This window comes from Apium graveolens, chromosome 9 (genome assembly GCF_009905375.1).
Source record: "Apium graveolens cultivar Ventura chromosome 9, ASM990537v1, whole genome shotgun sequence".
In the NCBI taxonomy this organism is placed as follows: domain Eukaryota; kingdom Viridiplantae; phylum Streptophyta; class Magnoliopsida; order Apiales; family Apiaceae; genus Apium; species Apium graveolens.
Window position 1 is genome coordinate 286865400 of NC_133655.1, and position 11980 is coordinate 286877379.

The following is an 11980-nucleotide window of genomic DNA, read 5'->3' on the forward strand; positions in this document are numbered from 1 at the left end:
TTTGTGCATAAGTTTGGTTCGGTTTGGTTAGGAAAAAATTATCATTTCGGTTTTCGGTTGATTCGGTTCGGTTCGGTTTCTGACCGAACCGACCGAATGCTCAGCCCTATGAGAAACTGAAAATGTACATTAGTTATAACAAGATACTTGTAATAAAATAGGCTAGTTGAAGCAATTTCATATATATAAGTATATATATTAAATATAAATATTAACATGTATATGTGTTACCTGATAATATAAGTAACGTGACACATCTCATTTGTCTCGTAGACAACTACCGAAAACCTTCTCAAAAATGCCTTCATCTCTTCAGCTCCAAAAGATCCACAACACACAAGACTTGCATAAACCATCTCACACTACACGTTCTCGGTGTTGAAAACAATATGTATGTTATGCAGTAGAAGCAGGAGAGAAAATATTCAATGTCTAAGTCTTGGTTTTATTCATGAAGAAACTGATTACATATATAGGAAAAACAGAATCGTGTAGACATCTAAACTAGGAATAGAAAACAAGTGAATATCAATCACAAAACTCATAATAGGATAATGCCACACTAAATTACTAAAATCACTCCACACGCTGTTGACAGTTGATCACCAGATTTGCAGAGCTTTATTTTCGCACCAATTTACCAAGAATAGACAATAACCAAATTTAGATTATCCAACAAATCTCCCCTTAATCGAAATTTGATTGAACTGCAGCCTTCACACCCAAAAGTTTCCTCATCTTCTCAAATTTAACAGTGGTAAGAGCTTTTGTAAGAGAGTCTGCTCTTTGCTCATTTGTGCTCACATGCTTAACTTTAATCTCACCCTTCGCAACACATTCTCGTATGAAATGATAACGGATGTCAATGTGTTTACTCCTACCATGAAACACTGGGTTCTTTGCCAAGTCAATAGCTGACTTGTTGTCGATATAGATTGTCACAGGTTCCACATCTTTACCAGTTAACTGAGTAAGCAGATTTCGCAGCCATATAGCTTGACAGGCTGCTGCAGTAGCGGCCATGAATTCCGCCTCACAAGAAGAGAGAGCAACGCACCTCTGTTTTTGAGAAACCCAAGTTACCAGACTTTCGTTTAAATAAAAAGCCATACCTCCAGTGCTTTTCCGATCATCAACGTGCCCAGCCAAATCACTATCTGAGTATCCTGTTAATATGTTATTTTGACTATCCCTTGTGTAAATCAAACCAAGATTTATTGTCCCCTTTACATATCTGAGAATGCGTTTTGCTGCATTCTGATGTAACAACGTGGGTCGTTCCATAAACCTGCTAACAATACCAACCGAGTAAGCGAGGTCTGGTCTTGTGTGTACAAGATATCGTAATCCTCCAATGATGCTCTTGAACTCTGTAGCATCAACTGATATACCCATTTCATCTTTGTGCAACACCTCTTTGGGATCCATAGGATACTTCGTAGAATTACAGTCACTCATGCCCGCCTTCTCAAGAATCTTTTTCGCATATCCAGATTGTTTTAGCTGAATGTATCCCTTTCCTTGTTCAACCTCGATGCCTAAATAGTATGATAACTTGCCTAGATCACTCATATCAAACTTGCTGGCCATTTGCTCTTTAAATTCTTTAATGATGCACGTGCTCGTACCAGTTAGTAGCAGGTCATCTACGTACACTCCAACTATTATAACATCATTTCCCATCTTCTTGGTGTACACAGCTTGATCATAAGGACACCTGACGAACCCAATATTCACGAGACATTCATTCAGCTTCGAGTACCACGCCCGTGGTGCTTGTTTAAGACCGTATAAAGCCTTCAAGAGTTTATACACAAGATGTTCTTTTCCACGTTTAACAAAGCCTTCTGGTTGGGTGACATACACTTCCTCTTGGATCTCACCATTCAAGAAGGCAGTCTTAACATCAAGATGATGTACCTCCCAACAATTTTTCGCAGCTAATGCAAGTAATAACCGTATGGTTTCAATACGAGTAACAGGAGCAAACACTTCCTCAAAATCCACCCCTTGCTTCTGAACATACCCTTTTGCAACGATTCTGGCTTTATGTTTGATAAGTTCCCACGTATTATTTTTTTCAACTGCTTCCATCTCAAGTTTCATCGCTCTTCTCCATTCACTCTCTTTTGCAGCTTGACTATAATTTATAGGCTCGTCAATTCCCATGATCATTAATTCTTCGTCTAGCATTTCCACGGTTTCAGTAATATCATAGATTTCTTTGAGAGATCTATAATGCCTTGGGTGGCTTTCATCTTCGTTGCTTGATATTGAACCAGTAGTGCTAGCTGAGTTGCTCGACTCTGACATACTACCAGACTCCATGTTACCAGAGTTCCCTGTATTTGTGCTTCGTGGAGTAGAAACTGGAGTAGATATATCTTCATAATTTTCTCCTTCCTCAAGACTTTCTTCTGGCTCCCTTGCATTAGCATTGATCAACACAAAACTTTTTGAGAGTATAGTTTGTGCAGTACCATCTTGACTCCAGTTCCATGATTTTCCTTCTTCAAACACCACATTTCGACTAATGCATATTGATTTAGAGTCTGGATCATATAGCCTATATGCTTTGGTACCCGATTCCTTCCCGAGATTACTACTTGCTTGCTTCTGTTATCCAGCTTTGTCAATTTTTCAGTTGGCACTCTCATGTGTGCTAAGCATCCAAAAACACGTAAGTCTTCAAGGTGCGGTTTGTTTCCTGACCACGCCTCATAAGGTGTTATACCAGTGACTGCTCGAGTGGGGAGCCTATTGAGCAAGTAAATAGAATGACGTATAGCTTCTCCCCAGAAATTTATGGGCAAATTCCTTTCCTTTAACAGGCTGCGAGCCATTTCTATCATGGTTCTGTTCCTCCGCTCAACCACACCGTTTTGTTGTGGTGAGTAGGGCGCAGTAAATTGACGTGTAATGCCAGCCTCTTCACAATATTGCAGAAATTCTTTTGATAAAAATTCACCACCTCTGTCGGTTCTAAAAGTTGTTATCCCCTTTTCTGAATTTTTTTCTACCAATACACGAAATTTTTTGAAAGCCTCAAAGGCATCACTTTTATTTTTCAGCAGATAAAACCACATAAACCGACTATAGTCATCAACAAGTAAAAATATGTACCTATTTCCGCCTGGGGTGATAGGATTGATGGGGCCACATAGATCACCATGAATCAGTTCTAATGGCCTCGTAGAGAGAAATTTTGCTTGCTGAGGGAAACCTTTTCTTGTCTGTTTTGCCATTAAACATCCAGTGCAAACACCCTTTGGCTGACAGATCTTTGGAAGTCCATGTACCATATTTGCTGTTGACATCATAATCATTGCATTGAAATTTACGTGACCAAGACGTGAATGCCACAACCAGTTGTCTTCATCTCCTTTTGCTAGTAAGCATTTTTGTTCACTGTTTTGGAGGATCACTTTGTACAATCTATTCGTCGAGCGTTTAACCTTCATAATGAGCACCCCTTTATTGTCACGAACCCAAAGAAGAACACCACTAAGAGTTATTATATATCCTTCTTCTGAAAGTTGTCCAAGACTTATAATATTGCTGCATAACGAAGGAATATAATATACATCAGCAAGAGTCCTGCTTTCACCATTTTTACATTGTAACTCAATTGAACCTTTCCCTTTTATTTCCACCATCGAGCCATCTCCAAACTTGACTTTCCCTGTCACACTTTCATCTAGTATGCTGAATTTTGAGCGTTGCCCGGTCATATGATTGCTAGCACCATTGTCAAGGTACCACAAATTTGATACTATAGTATTCGAATTGTCTCTTGAGCTCAGTTTTGGTGTAACCTTCTCCTCATTGATCAGCATCACAGTGTCTTTGTTTCCTTCACACTTAGCCAAGAGTAAAGTTGGTTCGTCGTCTGGGATATTAGCAAAGAAGGCCTCTTCCCTGGCCTCCTTCTCTCGCTTTGGTTTTTTACACTCACTAGCATAATGACCAAAGGCATTACAATTAAAGCATCTGACTCTGCTTTTGTCTCGACCCCACCTGGTGTTATCCTTTCCACGAAATCTCTGACCCTGTGATCCTTCCACCGTTTTGTTGCTTCGCCTATGCCACTCTTCTCTGGTCAATAATAGTTTTCCCTCTTCCTTATCTTTCTTGATCCATTCTTCTTCAGTAAGGAGTAGTTGGTTCTTGCCACTTTCAGTTTGACCTCGCAATCTTTCTTCGTGAGCCTTTAAGGAGCCAATGGTTTCTTCTACTGTCATAGTTTCGAGGTTTCCAAATTTCTCGATAGTGGAGGCAATTTGTAAGAATTTTCCAGGAACAGCACGTAAAATTTTCTTCACCACATACGATTCGTCAATACTTTCTCCAAGGGCCCGTATATTTACAACGAGCCCATTCAACTTTAAATAGAACTCATCCAACGAGTCTGTCTCCTTCATGTTCATTGATTCAAAATCTGCCTTGAGTGTTTGAACTCTTGCCCTTTTAGCACGATCAGCGCCTTGGCACATCGTTTTCACGGCCTCCCAGGCTTCTTTTGCAGTCTTTTTCTCTGCTAGAGTAAGCAGAATATCTTCAGGAATGCCTTGGTATATTGCAGCCAAGGCTATCTTATCGGTCCTGTCATCAACTGTGGTTTTTGAACCACTTGATTCAATCGCCTCCCAAACGGCATGCGCCTGCATGTATACTTTCATCCTCAAGGCCCATGCTGTATAGTTTTCTTTAGTCAGCATAGGATAACTGAGACCCAGCGATCCATCCTTATTCTTCCCTGCTTCCGTCATGGTGTTTCTGGGCATATACTTTGGCATATACCAACACGACGTCCTTGCGGCTCTGATACCAGATTGTTGAAAACAATATGTATGTTATGCAGTAGAAGCAGGAGAGAAAATATTCAATGTCTAAGTCTTGGTTTTATTCATGAAGAAACTGATTACATATATAGGAAAAACAGAATCGCGTAGACATCTAAACTAGGAATAGAAAACAAGTGAATATCAATCACAAAACTCATAATAGGATAATGCCACACTAAATTACTAAAATCACTCCACACGCTGTTGACAGTTGATCACCAGATTTGCAGAGCTTTATTTTCGCACCAATTTACCAAGAATAGACAATAACCAAATTTAGATTATCCAACACTCGGCCCTAACCAGTGCAGCTCCGCGGTGATCCAGACGATCTCAGCCTCAGTCTCCACCATGTGGTCTCTTGTCAGGAGTTTCAACAACCCGCAAACCTACAAACACTTCCTCAAGAGCTGCCAGATCATTGTCGGTGATGGTAGCGTTGGATCACTAAGAGAAGTCTATGTTATGTCAGGTTTACCAGCGGATTCTAGTAGAGAACGTCTCGATATTCTAGACGATGAAAGGCATGTGATGAGTTTTAGCATAGTAGGTGAAAATCATAGGTTGAATAATTACCGGTCGGTGACAACTATGCATGCTAAAAATGAAGGGAATGAGTATGTGATCAACGCATGTGTGCTTTTCCGTTTTTTAGTTAGATTATGTTTAGATAGATTTCTTGGTTTCTTGATTTTGCTTTGTCTGCTGCCTTAGTGTTACGGTAGATCTGTACATGTTTGTAGTTATGTTGATCAATTCATATTTATCTATCAACTTTTTCATATAGAGAGAGGTTTACACTTAAATGAAAATCAAAATCATAAACTCATGTAATACAATTGACAGGAGCCCAATGGAATTTTACTCAAGAAACTGGTAGAATTAATTATAAATATAAAAAAATACAAGTATACAACAACTGTATTGAGCCATCAACCAAGAAACTTGCTCCTCCCGTGTTAAAAGCAGAAGAACATATTTTTCATGACCCTGTTTAATTGTTTTTTTGATCAAAAAAATACCACTAATTCGAAAGAAAACAGACCCCAATGCGGGTAATAATTGTACTGAATTATAACCGGAAAAAGTAGGCAGTGTCCCTATTTAAAGGCCGGTAACTTAAGTAGTGTCTATTAGCACACCGGAAAATCTGCAGGGGGTGCTCTAGAGATTCTAATTCCCCAACTCCATTGTCAACAACAAAATGGCTAAACCCCAAGTGATGTGAACTTCCAAGTGACAATGCATTATCCAAACTCCTGTCATCATACAAAACAATTAATTCGCTAGAATGTTGAACCCTTTCTTTTTTGTTTTTTGTAAGTCAATGTTTAGTAATTTTACCAGGATTGTCGGCAACAAATCTAATGACAGCCCATCCGCTGACCGGTAGACTAACTGTATTACGAAGTGGTGGATCAACCAGGTTGAATTTAGATGTATCAGTTTTAGGATTGAAGTTTCCGAATCCCTCTGCAATTATGTAAAAGTCGTATCCATGGAGATGAATAGGGTGGTTTTCAGCTGTGAATATACTTGTGCCTTATAACACTACTTGCACATTTGATCCATACTTCAGCCTGTATAGTTTATGTTAGAGAATGACCCTTTTCAGGATCTTATATTATTCTAAAAGTTTAGTCCCCCTTGTTGGTTGCCATAACCAACGGCTAACATTACTGGTGTAATCACATTTCACTGGGGGAGCTGCTGGAAAATCAGTAGTAAAAACTCCTGGAATCCCTTGATGATGTGCTTGTAATAATGAGAAGTTTGATGGTAGTACAAATGATACATTGTTCATACTAGCTGTGAAGCGAGTCCGGTTTGGAGCTTGTCATGTGTTAGCGTTGGCACCTGAGGGGCATCTGTTTAGGCCTAAACCAACTGTAAAGAAAAGGCTCTCATCTATGTCTGTTGGTACTTCAACTTTTCTGGGGCTTCTGAAGCTGGTAGAGAATCTTGTTGCTGTGGCGGTGTCATTAAATGCGGGCAGAGAAGGTAAGACAGGCTTGATAGAGGTTCCTTTGGCTGGGCAAGGTGCACTTTTGTATTCAAGAATGGCTGTGGTGGTAGTGTTGTCAAAAGGTGCATTTTGGGCACTGGCATAAGCACGTGCTGCTATGTAGTAGCGAGAAGGTGTTTGATCAGCGTTTATTAACACATCAGTTGTCTGACCTGGTCCGAGCATGAGTGTATTGGTGGTGAAGGGTTTAACATAGGAGGCGTTAGCACCAACAACAGTCATCTTGTGGTTAGCTATGGCGAAGAAGAGTTGTTGGTTTAGCGCTGAGTTGACGACTCGCAGAAGGTTAGTTTCTCCTGAATCCACTGGAACAATCACAGTTTCTGTGGAAAAGCAAAACAGGGCAGCCAGTAGAGCCGTTGTATGACTTTCATTAGCAAATTGATATTAGTTGGCTTTAGCCAACTGACTTAAGTTGTGATCGACTTTTAAGCCATAATTAATTTATTGCTAGAAGAAAAACATGTTTGACATAAAAGACTACCAGTATATTTACTTCAAAAATTACAAGGTACTTATTTTGTTATACCAACTGTAACAACCCAAATCCGGGGTCAAGATTTGGTGTCACTAAACAATCATTACATAAAATAAAGAAATAAATAATCCCTTGAATCCAGATCGTTTACAGGTTATGGTATGAAACAAGAATCTAATCTTCTATAACTTACAACAACTAATATACAATTGTAAATACCTTTGAACTAACGCTCGAATCATATTCTTCTAACTTCTTCAACCTCTCGCAGCGGAGATTTCTCGATCTTCTGCTGTCTATCTAAGCTATTCATTTTTATCCTTATCTGTTTCTGGCAGAAATAAGAATTGACAAAGCAAGAGTGAGCCAAAAATGCCCAGCAAGTATATATCTTGAGTTTCAAACATTAATATCAAAAGAAAACTTCCGGAAAACATCTCAAAACAAGTTTACACAATTCGATTTAATTTAAGTGAGTGAGTGAATAAACATTGGCTGTCATCAGCCTTTAACTAAAATCCAAAAATGCCAAGCGATTTCCCGATTCATCTCCTGAATCAGGGTTTTGTCCGGTTTTGGAATCATAAAATCATTCGAGAGAGAATGCCGTTAATGGCGATCAACAACAAATTGGACTGGACACTAGAAACCAACATATGCACTATAACCTGCTGATCAGTCAGGATACAGTGCGGATCTATACCCAACTGCATAGACCCAACCAACATATGGGGCACCCAGGCAACTATGGCCTATTAATCAATGGTCTGGGTAAAACCCAGCCCGTATAGTAACCATCTAGCCCGTAGAGTATTTTGATATCAAATCATTTTTAATTTCAAAACATCCCAAATTAGGGTTCGCAAATAACCCGAACGAATGGTTATTTGCTCAAGAGAGCAATCGAATTATAGGAACAATAATGAAAAGAACTGGCATAATATGAGTAATTGCAGCGAAACATAAAAAAATTAACTATTCTGAACTTAGAATAGGAGCGAATAAATATTTGCAGTATTTAACTAGTTGCCATATCACTCAGTCATGTCGCCTCTGTACTACCCTTGACGAGCTACTTGACCTTTCTTATCATTTACCTTCTTAGGTTATCTTTATTCCGAATCCACTCATTTCAGTATTACACGCAATCAGGCTTTACTTCTACCATCTCTATCTGGCTTTGAACGTCTCATACTATATGCATCTATCACAAATAATACTATTCAATAAACTGACAATATATAATTGACTAGTCTATACACTTATCCCTATCGTCTACCCGCCCGATAATTATATATATAAGAGTCACATCTCATTCAGATAACATTCAAAAGACATGCTGACTCATTATTTGCATAATACGTACACATAAGGCAGGTAATCTTATTATCCAGATAACACATAATCACGTAATTCATGTAGCACATAAGTTGAATCGTCAAAAGATAGGTCTCGATATGTTTAGAGTTGAAATAGGGTCAAAAAGAATATTTTATCAATCAATTATTGACTCGGAATGATCCCTACAACAAACGTCATTTAGATACGAAGGAATTTAGGTCTCTAAATTATTTTTAATAGAAGCAAAATATTTTTCTGAGTCTAGAAGCGTTCGTTTCGTATCAAGCGGACGAACGGTTGACATATTATGAATTTTTGAACATTTTTCGGAATTAAAACGGTCTCCGAATCATTTAATAATTAAATAATAGGGTTCGAATACCTAAATATGACTTTAAAATAATTTTATAATAATTATCGAGCCTTTGAAAATAATTTAAAATAATATTTTAAAGTTCAAAACTATTTTCAGATTTTTAAATCCAAAAGAATTAATTAAAGCTAATTAATTAATCAATTAAAATTAATTAATAACTAATTAAATCAATTAATCAATTAATAATTAATAATTAAATTAATTGATTAATCAAATAATTATTTAGCACTTAAAATTAATTAATTAAATAATTAATATTTAATTTCGAATTTAAAATAAAATTTTAAAATAAAAAATATTGATTTTTGATAATTTAAAAATAATTATAAATAGTTTTTGAAAATAAACTATAACTGAATATCGTTTTTGAAAATAACTAAAACTAAAATCAAGTTTTTGTAAATGATTAAAACAGAAATACTAATTTTGCAAGGTAGGGAAAGTTCAGGGGCTAAAGGGTAATTTCGCCACCGTCACCTTCCCCACCCCGTCGGCTCCGGCAGCGGCAGCCATTAACGCTGCCACCGAGCTCGCCGGGAAACGCTATGTGTGCCTAGAAATCAACCATATTAACATCACATGATCTCCTTGCTGTCAGGAATTCAATTAAGCCACTAGTATGATCAAACAAGCACGGAGTCGACGGGAAAATCCGTCCAAACATTCCGACGCCGCCGGTTGTTCGTTTTCCGACCAACGCCTTCCATGTATCGTCTGCTAATTTCATCGATACCGTTCGATTCGTCTCTTCACGATCTATATATTTATACAACCAATTTCATATAATAACCCCAAACAAAAGAAATACCCAATTTCCAATTAAGAACATTCAAAGTTCAAAACCCTAATTTCATAACCCGAAAATCAAACTCAAATTTAACCATGTTATTGAACTCAGTTTTTGACATATAATATACCAAATTGACCAGAAAAATATTATCTACACGATGGAAGCATCAAATCACATCAACAACATCAAGAACAAATTTCATATTTTAATTCTTAAATAATTCGAATACAAATAAATAAATAAGAAAATTACCATGATTTCTGGGCAGAAACTGATGATTGATTCAGAAAGAAGATTTCGTGAGCTTTGTTTTGATATGCTGCACGCCCGAATCGGAGTTCGATAACGCCTTCGTTCGTGTGTTTGATTCTCAGGAACGTATCGGTTTTCTAGGGTTTTCTCTGTATTTACGGTATTTTAACTGGTTGCAAATGAATAAACGGAATAAAGGAAATAAGAAATAGACTATTTATATTTATGGAATATTGGATCATTCTGGATCGTTAAATTAGTTGCTTAGCCGCTAAGTAACTGCAATAACGATCCAATTTGATATCAGTTTTGGATAATTATCTCAACCGGGCTTTTTATAAAATACTCTATACGAAAATAATGTGATAATATCTCGTTTTTTGAAAATACGGGTTTCGTTGATTTATCGAAATGATTATCGTATCGAAAATTTTATACCGGGCCGCGCACGGGTCAAACTGTAATCCGGATCGAAAAAGTCAAAACACGGAAAATGTCCGGAATTACCATATTAGGTTAGGAAGGAGTTTTCGAAAGAGTTTCGGGTTGTAAAAACGTAAAAACGATTGAAGTCGGACGATTCCTGGCTTTATAAAATAATTTTTATAATTAATCAGAAAATAATTAATAATTCATAAATAATTATAAAATCATCTAACATTCCAAAAATTACCAGAAAAATACCTTAATTTTCTATATTTTATTCTGGACATATTAAAATTATCATACTCACATTTTATTACATACAAACATCCAAATATTATTATCAAACACCAGATAATTCACCAAAAATTCATATAATATTCACATAATAATCATATATTGATATAAATAATTATACGATATTTCCCCGAATGTTACATCCTTCCTCCCTTAAAAGGATTCTGTCCTCAGAATCACGCTAAGGAATAATACTGATACTTTTCAAGTATATAACTTTCATTTTCTCAGGTTAATCTCTCAACCTCATAATTTTTCATAACTTTAGCGTATAATACCAATCTTTCCTTTATAGCCTCTCGCTAACATCATATTCTATTTGTTGTTTGCATAACTCAATTCAACTCTCCATCTCCTATATATAATGGAGCTAACCTACTCCTTCTGAATATATACAGATAAACGCCTTATGAATGCGCTGTATGGGTAACAGTGAAGCCAACTCACTTCTACTTATCCTGTCTATTTACTACTTAGGAGGAACAACATAACATATCTTAATTCTCTTTTTCTTTCTAATTCTAGTAACTCGTGCCTACGTGCGTTTCCAATTGTTACTCGGTATTGAATCTCGTCCTCATATGTTTCTTCGTTCAAATAATCTAATTTGTAATCACTTCCCATCGCACTGGAGGCTTTTTAACCGTTCCTGTAATCTTCTTCTTCATTTGTAAATGATGCACTGGAACTGGGGCGCATTGGCTTTCTGACGTTGACTATGATATTCCCCAAGTACCTTTCCTATAATTCCCCGGTCTCATTATTTTAATCACAATTCAACGGTCTTTCACTGACATTAAATCTGTCAGTTACTCACGTAATCTGAATCAACCTTCATTTTATACGTAGGGAGCTAAATTACCTTTCTTAGCCATATACATTTAAACATCTTATGAACTCGTTATGCCTGCAACAACAGGGTCAACTCATTCGTAACCGTTCTAGCTATCTCATTGTATTGATGGACTAACTTGAGTTATACCAATTTGATTTTCTTTCTAATTTTAACAATTTGCGATTATGCACCTTCCATTTTCCTGACTGTTCAACTTTACTTCTCGCGTCTCCTTCTGTTTGGTTAATCTGGCCTATAATTGTTTTTAATCGTACTCGAGAACCTTTAGTTGGTTTCTTGTACTTTCACTCCGTATCC

At 37.0% G+C, this 11980-nt stretch overlaps 1 pseudogene; it reads right to left on the reverse strand.

Moving 5' to 3' along the window:
* Window positions 1-5977: 5977 nt before the first annotated feature.
* Window positions 5978-11451, reverse strand: LOC141686525 (laccase-5-like; annotated as a pseudogene).
* Window positions 11452-11980: the final 529 nt, after the last annotated feature.